A 15,255-nucleotide genomic window follows, 5' to 3' on the forward strand; every position below is an offset into this window, starting at 1 on the left:
AGGCCGTGCTGCGTGTGCTCAGGGCTGTGCCTAAACTTTGCCATCAATTCTTTCTTTTGGAGGAGAGCAGGACATTGCCACCTCCTCAGCAGCTGCCAGGGTGGGATGCTCCTGAGCCCGCTGCTGTCTCCCAGCACTGCTATTCCCCCCGTGCTGCAGAGACGAGGATCCACCTGGAGAGAGCCGTCGTGGGAGCGAGAGCCGGCCCCAGGTGCTGTTCCAGCCCCTCCTGAAAGGGTGCTCCCCGCAGACCATCTGGTGCAGCACGATGCCCAGGGACCAGACGGTCGCTGCCTCGCCGTGGTACCAGCCCAGGTGCGTCCATTCCGGGGGGCTGTAGGACGGTGTTCCTATGGAGTAGAGATGGAGTTCTTCAGGGGGACGCTGCCTGCTCCCAGAGCCTCGCCCCAGCATCCCCGGGCATGCGGGGGCCGCACCAGCGGCACGCAGCGTGACCCGCTGCCCTCTCGCCAGCACCTGGGGCTTGTGTACAAACTGGGGGTTGGAAAAGAAGCCGCTGGTGTCCCAAGAGGGCAGCGGAAGCCCTGGCAAGGCCCGAGCATTCCATGCAAAGGAAAAACCCACTTGGTGCTGGGGAAAACCACGCTTTCATCCTCCCTGCCTGCACTGCCCCAGAAACCATTCTTAAGCCAAGGCAAGCACGGGCAGCAGAGCAGTCCGAGCCCTGTCTCGCCTGCACACCAAACGGGCTGGAGCACAGGTTCTGGCCCGCCCTCTCTGCTACCCCCACCCACGGGTGTTTCTGTGGCGCTGGCTGCCCCAGCCCCAGCACCAGTCCTGGGCAGAGTGGCTGGCAAAGGCTGCCAGCAGGGCTGGAAGATGGCCCCTCAGCCAGCGCCGCTCAAAAGCAGCAAGGCTGAAGACTCCGGCTGCCATGACTGGCAGCAAAAGGGAGAATCCCCCCTGCCACAGCCGGCTTGGGCTGTGAGCTGTTGGGCTCTGGGATGCCGCTACCAGGAGCCTCCCCCTGCCTGGGCTCACCTGCAAAGCTGGTGTAGGCTGCGGCTTGCAGGTAGGTGCCACAGCCAAAGTCAATGAGTTTGGCCTGCCCGGTGGCCAGGTCAACCAGGATGTTCTCCGGTTTGATGTCCCGGTGCAGGACCCCGCAGCTGGTGCAGTGCCGCACGGCCTCCAGCACCTGGCGGAACTGGTGCCGCGCCACCTCCTCGCACAGGAAGCCCCGTGCCCGAATGAAGTGAAGGAGGTCCTGAGACCGCTTCGGGCGCTCCAGCACCATCACCACGTTGTTGGGGAGCTCCAGCCACTCGTGGAGCTGGACGATGCCAGGGAAGCCAGCGGACACCTTGTCCAGCAGCACGATCTCCAGTGGTGCTCGGGTGCCGTCGGGCTGTGGGAGGAGCACGATGCCGTCAGCGGGGCCGATGCCGTGCCGGGGCTCGGCAAGCCCTCAGCCAGCCGGGGACGCTCTGCGCGCTCCGCTGGCCCCACGGCCGCTCTCCCTCGAGGCGTTCTGGCGGCTTCCACCCTGCCGGGCCTCGGCTCATTCCCGCCCGTCGCGCCTCGGCTTCTCCCGCTGCCCCTCGCTCACTCACCAGCTGGCCCCAATGGTGGATGCGGTTCCGTGGCACACGTTTGATGGCCACCTGCAAGGCAAGGGGAGCAGCGGGCTGAGCTCGCCGCCCGCCGTGCCGAGCCCCATGCTCCTTCTCCTCCTCCTTTGTCCCCCGCCTCCCGCGCCCGCCGCCGGCCCCGCCACTCACCGGGGCGCCGTCCGAGAGCCGCGTCGCCGCCAAGACGCTGCCGAAGCCGCCGCGCCCCAGCAGCGAACCCAGCCGGTAGCGCTCCTTCAGGCCCTGCTGCGCCTTCCGTGCCGGCGAGACGCGGCCGTCAGCGCTCGGCCCGGGGCCAGGAACGGCCCCCGAGCGCCGCTCAACCGCCCCGGGCCGGCCATCCCCACATGTTGGCTCTTTTGAAGCGGACACCGGCGGCTCGGGGCCGGCGGCCGCGCTCAAGAGCGGCGGAGTTCGGAGCGGGGAAGACGCTGCGGAGGCGGCGGGAGCGGCCGCGCCGCCTGTGTCCCCGGCGGGCCCCGGGAGGAGCCGAGGCCGGGGTCGGGGTCGGGGTCGGAGTCGGGCCAGCCAGAGCCAGGGGCTGGCGATGGTGCCCAGGAGCCAGGCACTGATGCCCGCCCAGCAGCGCCACAGCCAGGACGGCGAGAGCCGGGCGGAGGCGGGACCGCGGCGGGACGCCCGGGGGCGGGGAGGGGGCAGCCCCGCCCGGGGCCGGGGGCGGGCCGGGGGCATGGCCCGGCCGGGCGTGGGGAGAGGGAGGCCGCGGGAGGGGGGGTTGGGGAACGAAAGGGAGAGCGGGAGAGGGTGCGCGACCCTGGGAGAGGGAGAGGAGGAGCAGGAGAAGGGACGCAGAGGGTTCGTGGACTCGCTGCTCTTGTGCTGCTCTTGTGCTGCTGCCGCTGCTGCCGCTGCTGCCGCTGCCGCTGAAGCGCTGGGAGCGTTTGTCCGCGTGTCCGTGTGTCCGGTGCCCGTGTGTCCGTTGCCCCCCGCGCGCCCCACGGCCGAGCCCCGCGCGCCCCGGGGCAGCACGGGCCGCTCCGCTCCGGGGCCGAGGCGGAGTCCCGGAGCATCTCTTCCTCCTGCAGCCACACCAAACCCGCTCGGCCATTGGGAGCATTTTTGCACACGTTTCCCTTTGAAGGGCTCCTCTCTACTCCCATTTCCAAGGAGTCTCCCTGGGGTTTTGGCACCTGCAGCGACAGGGCAGCGATTGGGCTTCAAACTGCAAGAAAGACATGGAGGGGCTGGAGCACGTCCAGAGATGGGAATGGAGCTGGGAAAGGGTCTGGAGGACTTCTGAGGGGCAGCTGAGGGATCTGAGGGGGCTGAGCCTGGAGGAAAGGAGGCTCAGGGGGGACCTGGCTCTCTCCAAGTCCCTGACAGGAGGGGGCAGCCAGGAGGGCTGGGGCTCTGCTCCCAAGGGAAAGCACGAGAGGAAATGGCCTCGGGGGAACCTTTGGGGTGGATGGTGGGGAAATTCTCATCCTCCGTGTCTCGACAAAGGGGGAGGGGGTGAGGGGTGGGGCACGACCTGGGGACACGGGGGTGGTGACGCTGGGCTGGGGGCACGGGAAAGGGCACGGGAAGCCAAAGCCCCGCTGAGCGCTGGCGCTGGGCTGGCACGGGGTGAGCCGGCAGCAGGGCCCCACAGCCCTGAGGGACTCGCCCCGACGCCCGGGGAGAATTGATCCTGGTCTCTAAAAAATGAGACTCAATAAAATATCATTAAAAGATGCCTCCTTCTCCTTCTCCTCCTCCCCCACCCCTTCTCCTTCTCCCCCCGGGCCCAGCGCCCACCCTTGGCCCCCCGTTTTCCCAGCGCGGTCGCATACGGCGGGAGGAGCCGGGATGGAGCCGGGACAGGTCGGGCTGGGGCAGGGCTGGGCTCTGGGCCCGGCCGAGCGCCCCCCACGCGCCCCCTCCCCAAATTCCCCTGGCGGGGGGCGCTGGGGGCGAGGGGAGGCGCAGGTGGGGTCCGGGTGGGGAGCGCTGGGCGTTGCGGGTCTGCCTGGCAACTGGTGAGTCACCAGCGCCGCGCGCTCTGATTGGCTGAAGGTTGTTCAGCGCCTTCTCTGATTCTCTGATACTCGCGGGGAATTTTGGTTGGTCCTTGGGGGCTGTGGGGCGGCTTAGGGGGGGGTCTCTGCGCCTTTGGGGTTCGCTGGCTGCCGATTTGGGGTTGAGGTGCCTCCCAAGGACCCCCCGGGGGGGGCGACACAGGGGTCACACATGGGGGTCCCCATTCCCGATCCATCCTGGGGCCGGTTCTGCCCCCTCCACTCTCGGTCCCCCCGCGGGATCCCCCAAAGTCCCTTCCCACTGTTCCCCAATAAACGGGACCGGGGCGAACTGGGAAGCCTTCCTGGGAACACAGGGAGCAGCCGGGCAGGGGCAGAGTGACAGCGGGGCTGGGGGGGACACACGACCCCCCAAAATCAGCGCGGGGACGGAGCGGGGGGTCCCGGCCGGGCCCGAGGCCACGGGGAGGGGCTGCGGCCGCCGGCGGCTCAGGAGCTCTGTGGGCAGAGCAAAGGGGGTGACACCGGGCAGGGGGGCCCTGGGGGAGCACAGAGCTCCGGGGGAGGGGGGACACGACCCCCGGGCCCCTCCCGTCACCTGCTTGCACAGGTAGAAGCCGAGCCCCAGCGCCAGGAAGACGAAGCCCAACACGAACCCCCCGATCCCCGTCAGCATCTTGGGGGGCGGGGGGGCAGCTTGGGGGTGGGGGGGGGAGGATCTGGGAAACAGCAGCGGCTGCTGGGAAGGGACCGGAATGGACTGGGACAGAATGGGATGGACTAGGACAGAATGGGACACCAGGATACACTGGGACCAGGACCGGGACTGGGCAGGACCAGATTTGGAGCACCAGGGACTATACTGGGATATATTGGGACCACACTGAGGGCTACTGGGAACATGCTGAGGGCCAATGGGTGCTGCTGGGATATACTGGGAGTGATTTGCACCGTACTGGGAATGACTGGGATTGTACTGGGAGTGACTGGAACCACAATGGTGGTGAAAGGGAGCAATTGGAAAAATGCAGGGGGCAACTGGGATCATTCTGGGAGCAGCTGGCCCATGCTGGGGTCATACTGGGATCATACTTGCAGTGACAGGGTCATGTTGGAGTGACTGGCATAGTTCTGGGAGTGACTGGGATCATACTGGGGCTGACAGGAGTCAAACCAGGCTCATACTGGGAAGTTACCTGGAATCATACTGTGGGTGACTGGACTCATACTGGGATCATGCTTAGAGCAACTGGGACCATGATGGGACAAAAGGCATCACAGAGGGACTGACTGGGAGTGGCTGGGTTCATAGTGGAAGTGACTGGGGCCCTACCTGACTCTACTGGGAGGGACTGAGAGTGAAAGGAACCATACAGGGCATGACTGGGAACAACTGGGACCATGTTGGAGGTAACTGGGATCTTATTGGGAGTGACTGGGAACATAAAAGCTTGAGTGGAGTTTTTATCCCGTGGCATTCCCGGCGAGCAGCGGCAGCTCCGCGCCCCCAGCCCGGGGGGTGGGAGCAGGGGAACCGCTGGCAGCACCTTCGGGGCACAGCCGAGGGCTGGGGGGCTCCTCCCCCACTTCATTTTCTCTGCCCAATTCAAATCATCCCCTCCCATTCAAATCCCCTCCGTTCACATCTTCTCCCCACCATTAAAGCTTCCTTGCCCCAATTCAACTTTTCTCCCCAATTAAGCCCTGAGGCCCCTCCCTGCCCCCGGCTCCTCCCGGCTGGACTCGGCCGGGACCTTCTGGAAACAGCAGCAGAAAGAGTTCCAAAATTCCTCATTACTTCCATCGATTTCCTTGGTTTCCGGGGCATTTTCCTGCGGCTGCTCCGGGCCATGGCTGAGGGGTCCCCTCGGGCTCCAGCCCCTTCCCAGTCCCTTTTTCCAGCTCTTTTCCTCAGCTGACGCAAAGCTGCGGATTTTGGGGGGTGGGAAGAGTCGCTCTGGTCGGGGGTCCCCGCGGTGCCCCAGGGAGGCCCCGAGGCCGCAGCGCGGTTCCCTCCGGCCCCTTGGAGCGTTTGCAATCTCCAACTCTCAGCAATCGCTGTCCGTGGCATTCAATCCCCCCTGCAGGGTTTTCCCCCAGACCGGCTTTCTTTCCAGAGGGTTTTGTGGTTTCGCTTCGAGCCGGGGCCTGAGGGCACCGGAGCGGCCGCGGGTGCCGGGGCAGGAAGGGCTGAGGGACAGCACCGCCCCACAAACCTCCGGGAGGGGGACAAGGGCTGGAGGAGGCAAAGAGAGAATAAACACGGGATTTCAGAAAAAGAAAAAAAATCCAGTAAAATATAGATGATATCTAAAATATAATAAAAAGAACTCTGAAAAAAGGAAGTAACAGCAGAACTTCTTCTCCTGGGACTTTCGGTTTCTTGTCCCAGCTCCGAGCTGGGTCTGAGCCAGAAACCAGTGGCTGGGAGAGTTGCATAGGCTGCTGAAGGGCTTCCTATGGCCAGAACTAAAGTGTCGAGTATCATGGAAGAGCTTGAGGTTACAGAAGCGCCAGCGCTCCCGTTGGATTCCCTCGTTTGAAGCTGAAAGCGGAGCTCCGTCTGTGTCTCTGCTTTGTAAGGATTGAATGTAAAACTCCAGAGCAATCCCCGTTTCCCTCCCTCCTCTGGCCAGCGGCGCACGGAGAAGGGATGGGAGTTTCGGTGAGTTCGTGCTTCCCCCCGAGGGACAGGAATCCTTGCCGTGTCCAGCGGGGGTCCCTCCCCAGCCGTGCGGTCACTGCCCGGCCCGGCCCTGAGGCGCGGGGCAGTCGCGGGGCAGCCGCGCTCCGGCCCCGTCAGCGGCACCGCCGCTTCGTGCCGGGCAGGAGCGGCAGAAGGAGCCGGGCGGCGGCGGGGGCTGAATCCCGGCAGGAGGAGGAGGAGGAAGAAGAAGAAGGGGCCGGGTCGGCCTGCGGTGTCCGATGGCCGGGGAGCAGCGGGGAGGCCTCGGGGAGCGGCGGCGGGCGGGGCTCTGCTGGAGCCGCCCCGAGGGGTTTCTGCCGCGCCGGGTCCCTGAAGGAGTCTCTCCGCGGGACGGGCGAGCTGGGAACGAAAGGAAATACAGAGAAGAGAATAAAATACAATCGAAGAGCCGCAGCGACACGCGTCTCCCTCGCCCGCGTCTGAAGGAGCTGCACCGAGGGACGGGCGGAGGGTGAGTAGAATAAAATACAGAGAATGGAGTAAAATAGAATAAAAAACTGCACCGGGATGTCCGCGGGGCCCGGTGTCACTGAAGAGCCGCACCGCGGGACGGGCGCTGTCGGGTGTGCCCAGAAGGGCAGCGCCGAGGAGGTAGAGAGGTGTGAATAGAAAAACAAAAAAATAGAGAGGATGGAATAAAATGCAATAAAAGAGCCTCACCAGGGGATCTCCGCAGCCCCGTGTCACTGAAGAGCTGCACCGAGAGAGCGGCGAGAGGTGACGGTGGTGAAAAAGCCGCACTGGAGGGGCTTGGGATGGGAGGCTGGAGTGGACTAAACTCTAGAGAATAGAATAAAAAAATAACACAAACCCCGCACCGGGAGTGGCCGCTGCCCGTGACTGAAAGAGCCGCACCGAGGGACCGTCGGGGCAGCACCGGGGGCTCTCGGCCGCCCCGTGTCACCGAAAAAGCCGCAGCCGGGGGCAGTTCTGGGGTCTTCTGGAGCCGCCCCGAGGACTCTCGGCCGCCCCGCGTCACTGAAGGAGCCGCAGCGAGGGACGGGCGGGGCGCGGCCCGGATCGAGCCCCTCCAGCTGCGCCTCGAGCGGCGACCCCGCGGGACCGCGCCGGGGCCGGGCGGCGGCGGCAGCCGGAGCCGGGAAAGCGGCTTGGAGCGGCGGAGACGAGCGGGGCGTTCCCGACCAGCTCCGCTCAGCCCTCGGGCACCGGGGGGGGTTCCGGGGGTTGTTCCCGACCAGCTCCGCTCAGCCCTCGGGCACCGCGCTGGGGCCCCGCGCACTTTTCACCCCCGGCCGCCCCCACGGGCCGGGCCCCGCGGCTCCCGCTGCCGCTGCCTCGGCCTTATGAACTCCCCTCCCCTCAGACCCTCCCGGGCACCGCCGGGCATTAGCGCAGCTCCCGGGGCCGTGTCCCGGCCACACTTGGGTATTAAATCCGACACATTTGAGGAGCGGGCACAGCCCTAGAAACCAGGGCTTTGCCCTCGGCAGCTTGGAGCGGCACGAGGGGGATAAAGGATCCCCTGCACTCACCGATGCCTCCTGAAGCAGCTCTGCCCCCGTAAGAACGGGGCTGTATTTGGGAGAGGGAGGATGGCTGGGATGGGATCTGGAATGAGACAGACACATGTTGGCATGAAGAGGTTTGAAGGGGTCCCGTCACTGAGGAGGTTTTGGGGCACCCTCCTGCAGGAGCTCAAGATTTTCAATCACGGCACCATCTATACGCCTTTCCCAACCCGCTTGCCATAGCAGACTCTGTGTGGGTTTCAAAAAGATTTCTGCCAGCTTTCTACAGTCAAACGGAGTCATTAAACCACCAGTAAAAATATGGTGCAACAAAGTTTGCACGTCCGGGTTGGTTAATCCATACTGCATCCCAGCTTTTTGTCCTTCTCGGACGAGCTTCCAATTGAGCCCCGCCCACTGGCGTTGGTTCGGATTACCGGGGGCAACAATTCCCGGGAACGCTTGTGCAATAAATTCACCCTCAATCAAAGCCTCCCGTATGATTCCCTGCCACCGCCGAGCAGGACTGTCGGAAGCAGGGCGGCTTGGGGAGCCGCGGGCAGGACTTTCTTTTTTCCGCTGCGGCCTTTGAGCCGGGGGATCAGTCGTTCTCCGGATTCCCCGGCTCCGCTCCAGCTTTTGCCCCGGTTGGAATTTCCCTGCACCCCCTTCTCGCTCCCGCGGTTTTCCCCCCTTCTCTGTTCGCCAGCTGTTTCCTCGGCAGGAGTCACAGGGCGGACGGACCCCGACCGGGGCCACCCCCCCGGGGAGCCGGGCCCGCGATCCCCGCGGCCAACGCCGGCCGAAAACTCGGCACCGCGACACACATTCAGCAGCTGATTCAGGATTCTTTCTCCCCTCCGCCACCAGTAGCGGTTTCTGGTTTTCTCTTTCTTTCTCCTGCCGCTTGTGTTCTCAAAGCGGCTCAATCGCTCTGCCTTTGAACACCCGCCGTTCGCATTGCAATCCCCGCTCTGGCTAAGCCGCGGTGAGTCAGACGGCGATGGGGGCAGCGGGGGACACACACGCCCCCGCAGTGCTAAAGTTAACTCTTCGGGGGACACCACGGGACACCTCCGAGGCAGTTCTGGTGCTTGCGGAGAGGGGAGCTCATCCACTCCCATTTTCTCTGGTTCCGGTGCGGGCTGCGGAGCCTGTAACTCCGTCTCTGCGGGTGCAGAAGGCAGGGACGGTATAACTGGGTCTACTCCCCCAAAGAATTCTCGTGCTTACATCGGAAAGGCAGCAGCGGGACGGCCTGGCTCTAGACAGGCTGCTGCCTCTACCGCAGCTGTTTTTTCTGCCTCTATTTGCCTCAGCGCCGTTATTATTAACTTCCATAACATACTAAGCCCCTTAGTCTCTTTTAATCCATCGCTTATGGTGTCCCAAAGAGTGATTCCCAGCCTTTCCCACTCAAGAGTGCTGAGAATGCTCCCATGGGTGGCAAAAAATCCTCTCTCCTGACCCCATCTTAACAGTCTTTTCAAGACCTCCGGGTCATGCTTCTCTCAAAGAGAATGTGCTGGAGGACCCTGAACGTGGCCCGCTCCTCTTTCGACAGACCCTTCCCCATCCTCCAGCCCCCGGCCTCTCACCTCTTTGGGTGCACCCGCTGCAGCGTACGTTTTCTGGAGTTCTTTCCCCAGGAGCTTTCTTCGGTTCCCCCAACTCCAACGGAGCCGTCCTCCGACTCTCCCCTCCACGGTCCAGCCGCGGCAGGCTCCGACCGGGGCCTCCTGCCTTTTCACTCCACAGACCCCCGACAGAATCCAAAGGGTCCGGTCTGCTTCATTATCGCAGCGTTTATCACGTCGCGAGGTCACCAGCATGCGGGAGCTCAGGACTTCTGAACAACAAACCAATATGATTCCACAGAAGACATTTTATTGTTTACATTGCACTCTACTTATGCATTTTGCAACTGCTGTGCACACGATCACGCACTTCTTGATTGGTCCCTCGATTTTGTCCACGCGTTCTGCACACACTTTTCAGAAAACAGGATTGGTTCTAGTCCAGTGCAGCACAGTCCTTCTTTATCCATTTCTCACTGCCTTGGTATTCTGCTTCTCAGCTTCTTCTTTCCCAATTGAGTGCTGCTTACATTTCAGTTACCTTGATGCATTCCTGGTGGCTCTGATAAGAATCACTAAAGATGGTTTGGCTGGGGCACACTAACAGGGTTCACACACATTACAACACCCTCCAGTCCTGAGGGATGTGTTACTGGGAGGGGAAGACACACCTGGCTTTTGCACTTGCCCCCACGGGGAAGGACATGGGGAGCCCATTTTAGGGTAGATCCTGCTGCTTTCCACCAATTTTGGCGGGGGATATAAACGGCTCTGGGAGATTTCCCAGTCATTTTAGGAGGCGGAGGTGATCCCTTTTTTGGGAGGATCCTGATGCTTTCCACCACTTTTGGGGGGTTCTAAATGGCTTGTGGTGTGTCATAGGTTAGCAAGCATAGTCCCGGAAGGGATGTCCTTGCTAAGGGGTGCTTACAGCTTCCTCTGGGACCTGATAGAATCTAACAGCTGGCCAGTTTGAATATGGACAATTCTTTAAGCCACTTAAATTTGTGACCGCCTCTGTGATCCACACTTAAGAATAGACAAACTCCCCCCCAAGCCCTCTCTCGTTTCTGGTGCTGGCACAGGTGGCTGCGGGCCCCGTGTGGGGGCCAGCGGGCCCAGCCAGGCCCTGCTCAGGCCAGGCCAGGCTGGGCCATGGCCATCCTGGAGTCGATGGACCTGTTCCAGTCCGTGTGCAGCCGGATCGGCTCGGCTCTCCCCCCTCTCCACTTCGATAAGAAGCATTCAACATTCCAGCTGCAAAGCTGCAAGGCCGAGGTGAGATTAACCCTTTTATTGCTGTGAAGAGCTGAAAACCTGAGGGAAGAGAAAGAGGAGATGCTTAAAGCTGAAATTCTGTTGTGAAGCTATGATATATCAGAGTATCCCGTTGTAATTTCATGAAGATATGGGGGGTGGAGTGTTCAACTCATAGGCAAAAGCACCTGCGCTGAGATAGGCAGATGCTGACACAGCTGTAATTTCATGAGAAGTTTGGACAGGGAGAGATGGACCAGATGAGGACTTTGGCTCCAAATGGGAAAGGAGAAAACCTCAGTCCCGAGAGATGCTCCCAGAGATAGTCCTAGAGATGAAGATGAGGAAGACCCTTTGCTCCCAGGGAAGGAGAAGGGCCTCTGTTTTTTGTTTCTGAACGGCTCAACCTTAAAATTGTACCCCAAAAAACTTCAAGAGTGGACCCTCGAAAGCAGTTGCAGGAAAAGCTGCAAGTTGGGGGAAGGGACTCACATGCGAGCAGAGAGACTCCTCTTCCTAAACGGACTGAACAGCATTTGGAAGTGGGTGGCTGGCTCGTTGTGATAATGTTTTCATAGCACGAGCAAGAAGAGACTTCTCTTTCTAAATGGACGGAACAAGGTTATTATGGAAGTGGTAACAGACTGAACATCTCAAGGGTTGTCTTTTCACATTGTCAGTGGGAGAAGGGAGGAAGGTGGGGGGAGGAGGAGAGCTCTGAAGGTGGTATAATTTTTTTTTCCCCCCCTCTTTTAGGTCTGTTAATAAACTTCTTTATATTCTTTCAAGTTTGGTGCCTGGTTTGCGTTTCTCCTCATTCTTATCTCACAGAAGATAAACAGTAATGAGTATTCTGGGCCAAACCACTACATGGTGGAACCACTTTTGTGGGTTCTGATGCTGCCCACCCCTGCTCTGCACTGGTCCGGACTGGTGCTCCCAGTGCCACATGGGGCAGGGCCATGGGGACCCCTCCACGGCACAGCGTGGCTGCTTTGGGGCTGGCGGCACTTGCCCGGCGCTGGCCATGGGGCGTGTGCTGGCAGCTGGGGCCGTACTGGTGGTACTGGTGGTGCTGGGAGCTCCCGTGTCTGGGGGCAGTGGGACTCAGGTGAATGTGGGTGTCTCAGGGGTGTGGTGGGGATGACGGGAAAATATTGAGAGAGGTGGGAAAAAGGGAGGAAGAGAGCAGAAAATTGGAGCTGGAATGCCCAGCCCAGGGGTCTGTGGCCTGACTGCCCCCAGCAAGTGGCTCCCACAACCCCTCACCCTGTCCCCAAAATCCCTTGGCATCCCACACCCATCTCTGTATTCCCCCTCCAAAATCTCCAGGCTCCTGCGGTGAGACCAAAGGGGTCCAAGTCCCCATCTAGTGTGACCACAAGCCCCAAACTTTTTTTCTCCACACAACAATCTTCCCTCTTTTCCCCTTCCCAGCTTCCCCCACGGCGGGTGGGAGCAGCCAAGAGCCCAGCGCTGCCCCAGCCCGACCGGCCCCGGCTCCATCCCTGGTCCTCCCGCGGGATGTGATGGATTTGGGGGGAGGGGGCTAAGGGTGGGCGCTGGGTCTGGGGGGAGGAGGAGCAGGGGTGGAGGAGGAGGGATGAAGGAGAAGGGGGAGAAGGGATGGAAGGAGGAGAAGTGGAGGAGGAGCGGGAGGAAGAGGAGGGATAGAGGAGGAGCGGGAGCAGGAACAGGAGGAGGAAGAGGAGGCAGCACGTGCGTCCATCGCTCCCCGTATCTGCAGCCCCCCTGCCCCGGGAGCATCACCCCCCCCGCATTCTGCAGGGGACCGGGGAGGGGAAGCTTGCCCCAAGTATCTTGGGTGGTCCCTGGGAGGGATTTTTGGGGGGGTTCCCGCTGGTGGCTCACAGCAGAGCCCTGGCTGTGGGTGGGGGGATGCAGGGTCTCCCCCCACATGTGGGTTGGTCTCCCTGGGTCAGGCTCTGGTACCACATGGCGATCGCCCGGTGCCGGTGCGGCGTGAGAGGGACACCGGTTTCAGGGACACCGGGTTCGGGGACTGCCTGGGAGAGCCAGGTTTGGGGGAAGCCTGAGAGCCACGGAGTGGGAAGAGTGGAGAGGGGCAATCCTGGAGCTGGGGGACTCCTGGCAGCCTGAAGGGAGGGGGAAGATGGAGAGTGGGGGAACCAGGGACCCCTGGGATTCCCCAGACCCCTGATAGCCCAGAGAAGGTGGGAACCCCAGATATGGGGGAACCTCAAAATACACAGGACCCCCAGAAACCCAGAGAGAGGTGTTGAGAGTCTTTCTGAAGAATGGCTAAAAAGCAAAGGTCATGATAACACAGCAGGCTTAGTAAAGATGCAGACACTGAGTCCTTGAGCAAGAAGTTGCATAGATAACAGAATGTGCATTCAGATAAGTAAGAAGACAGAAACCATATGGAAGAGGAAGATAAGACCACCGTGTTTGCAGATCCCACGGAATAGCTCCCACCAATGAGGAGCTCAACTTTTGCAATATGTATGAGCTAATTAAAGGTACTATAAGTAAGTGTAGTTTTGAAAAATAAATCGAGACTTGCTGAACGTCATGCCTTGAGTGCTTGTCTCCCACGACTCCACCCGACATCTGGCACCCGAACAGGAGAAGTTGCCCTTGCCTTATGCAATGGGGGAGTTGCGTTGGGGTCGGGTCCCGCAGCTAGACGGACGGCGAAAGAGGTCGCGTATACTGCAGCGATTTCCTCCGCGCCCGAGTGACCGCACAGGCGGGCTCGCCGATACGTGCTGCCGAAGCCTGGAGGGGCTAGCAACGGTACCGTCGTAAGTATGGAAAGGCAAGCAGCACAGGAACTTTTTAAGGCTTTTTTGCTTAAGCGTAATTTTAAAGGGATTGATCTTGATAAAGACCTCCCCGCTCTTTTAATGCATGCGCGCTCTTACGGTTTTTTCGCTGTCCCCCACTCCATTCATGAATTAAGTCAGTGGTGCGCGTATAGTGACAAACTCTGGGATCTTGTCTTAGATGACGATAAGCCAGCTAAAAAGATGGCTAAACTATGTAGAGTTGTCTATAATGAACTTTTGATGGCACAAGCAGAGAAAAGGGCAGCAGAAAAAATTAAGGCAGCCCATGATAAAAACCGTAATTACGATTCTGCTGCTTCCCTTTACTCCGCTGCCCCTAACCCCCCCACCTTTGCTACAGTCGAGGTTCCGCCTGAGGCATTTGCCTCCGGCCCGGCTTCACACTCACCCTCTGCGCCCCCTGATCCTCCCCTGCAGTCCCCGCCCCCGTCCCCCTCGCAGCAGCCGCGGCAGCCGCCGCCGCCGCAGCCGCCGCCGCCGCAGCCGTCTGTTCCTCCAGATCGCTCTCGTTCGCAAAACCCTTTCCTAAGCCATGAGCCTGTCCCTGGGGCAGATTCTGATCTCGCGGAGGCCATGGCCAAGGGTCATAGAGAGCTGTGGGCAGCTCTCGCTCGTGACGGTTTGCATAAGGGCGATGCAGAGATGCTAGCGGCTGCCCAGGAAAGCTTGGCTTTCCCTGTTCTGTTTGTTCCTAACCCACAGGGAGGCAATATTGCGCAAGTTACTAACCTCGACTGGAAGCTGTTAGCTCAGCTACGAGCAACGGTGGGGAATTACGGTGTTACGAGCGAGCCCGTAAAACAGATGCTTGATTATATTTTTAACGCTTTTACCCTTCTTCCTGCTGACATTAAAGGCATTACTAAGCTCATGTATACCCCGCATCAGCGACTGCTTTTTGAGGCTCGCTGGAGGGAGGAGGCAGCTGTTAGTGCAGATCTCGCTAGACCCCAGGGAGATCCGTTAGCAGATATCACTGTAGATGAACTTCTAGGACAAGATCAACATATGAGAGTAGAAGCTCAAGCGGCACTAGGACCTGCCAAGCTACGGGAAGCTATGGCAGTTGCTAAGAAAGCTATGGATAAAGTCCGAGCCCCGGGTGGGATCCCTATGTATACGAACATTAAGCAAGGCAGAGAGGAATCTTTAGGCTCTTTTGTTGACAAAGTTATGGAAGCCATCTCAAAAGCTGGGGTTCAAGAGCATATGCATGACCCGTTACTTAAGCAATGCCTTTTACAAAATGGCAATCAAGCCACCCGTGCCCTCATTACTTCCACCCCAGGGGATTGGACTGTCCAGCAACTTTTAGAGAAAGCTGCGACCATGCCCACTGGCTCGCAACTATTCTTAGCACAAGCCTTAGCAAAATTAGGTGAAGGGCTTAAAGAACAGGCTATTAGCTCTCAAAATCAGGTAATGGCAGCCCTTGCTCCTCTCCAAGCGGCAGCAGCACGTCCCCGCCCAGCTCCAGGTGGCCGCATGAAGTGTTATCGCTGTGGGACACCCAGTCATATTCGTCGCGAATGTACAGCCGCAAGAATTTAGTGACCCAGCGCGAACAGCGGCCGCGTGACGACACAAGTAACCGCTCCAGCACCTCTACCTGTCCCTGCCCAGCGACAAGCGGAAGTCTCGGCCTGGACCTGGCAGCCTCAGTAGATACCGAGTTGCTAACATCAGAAATCCATCGCATTCCCACTGGTGTCATCGGACCTGTGTACATTAATGGCCAAGCTATGGGAGGACTTATTGTAGGTCGTTCATCTGCAATTACAATGGGACTCCTAGTAGAGACTGGTCTTGTTGATGCTGACTCCGCTAGAAAAATTTTTAT

Source organism: Coloeus monedula (assembly GCF_965178545.1).
Source record: "Coloeus monedula genome assembly, chromosome: 33".
Classification (NCBI taxonomy): Eukaryota; Metazoa; Chordata; class Aves; order Passeriformes; family Corvidae; genus Coloeus; species Coloeus monedula.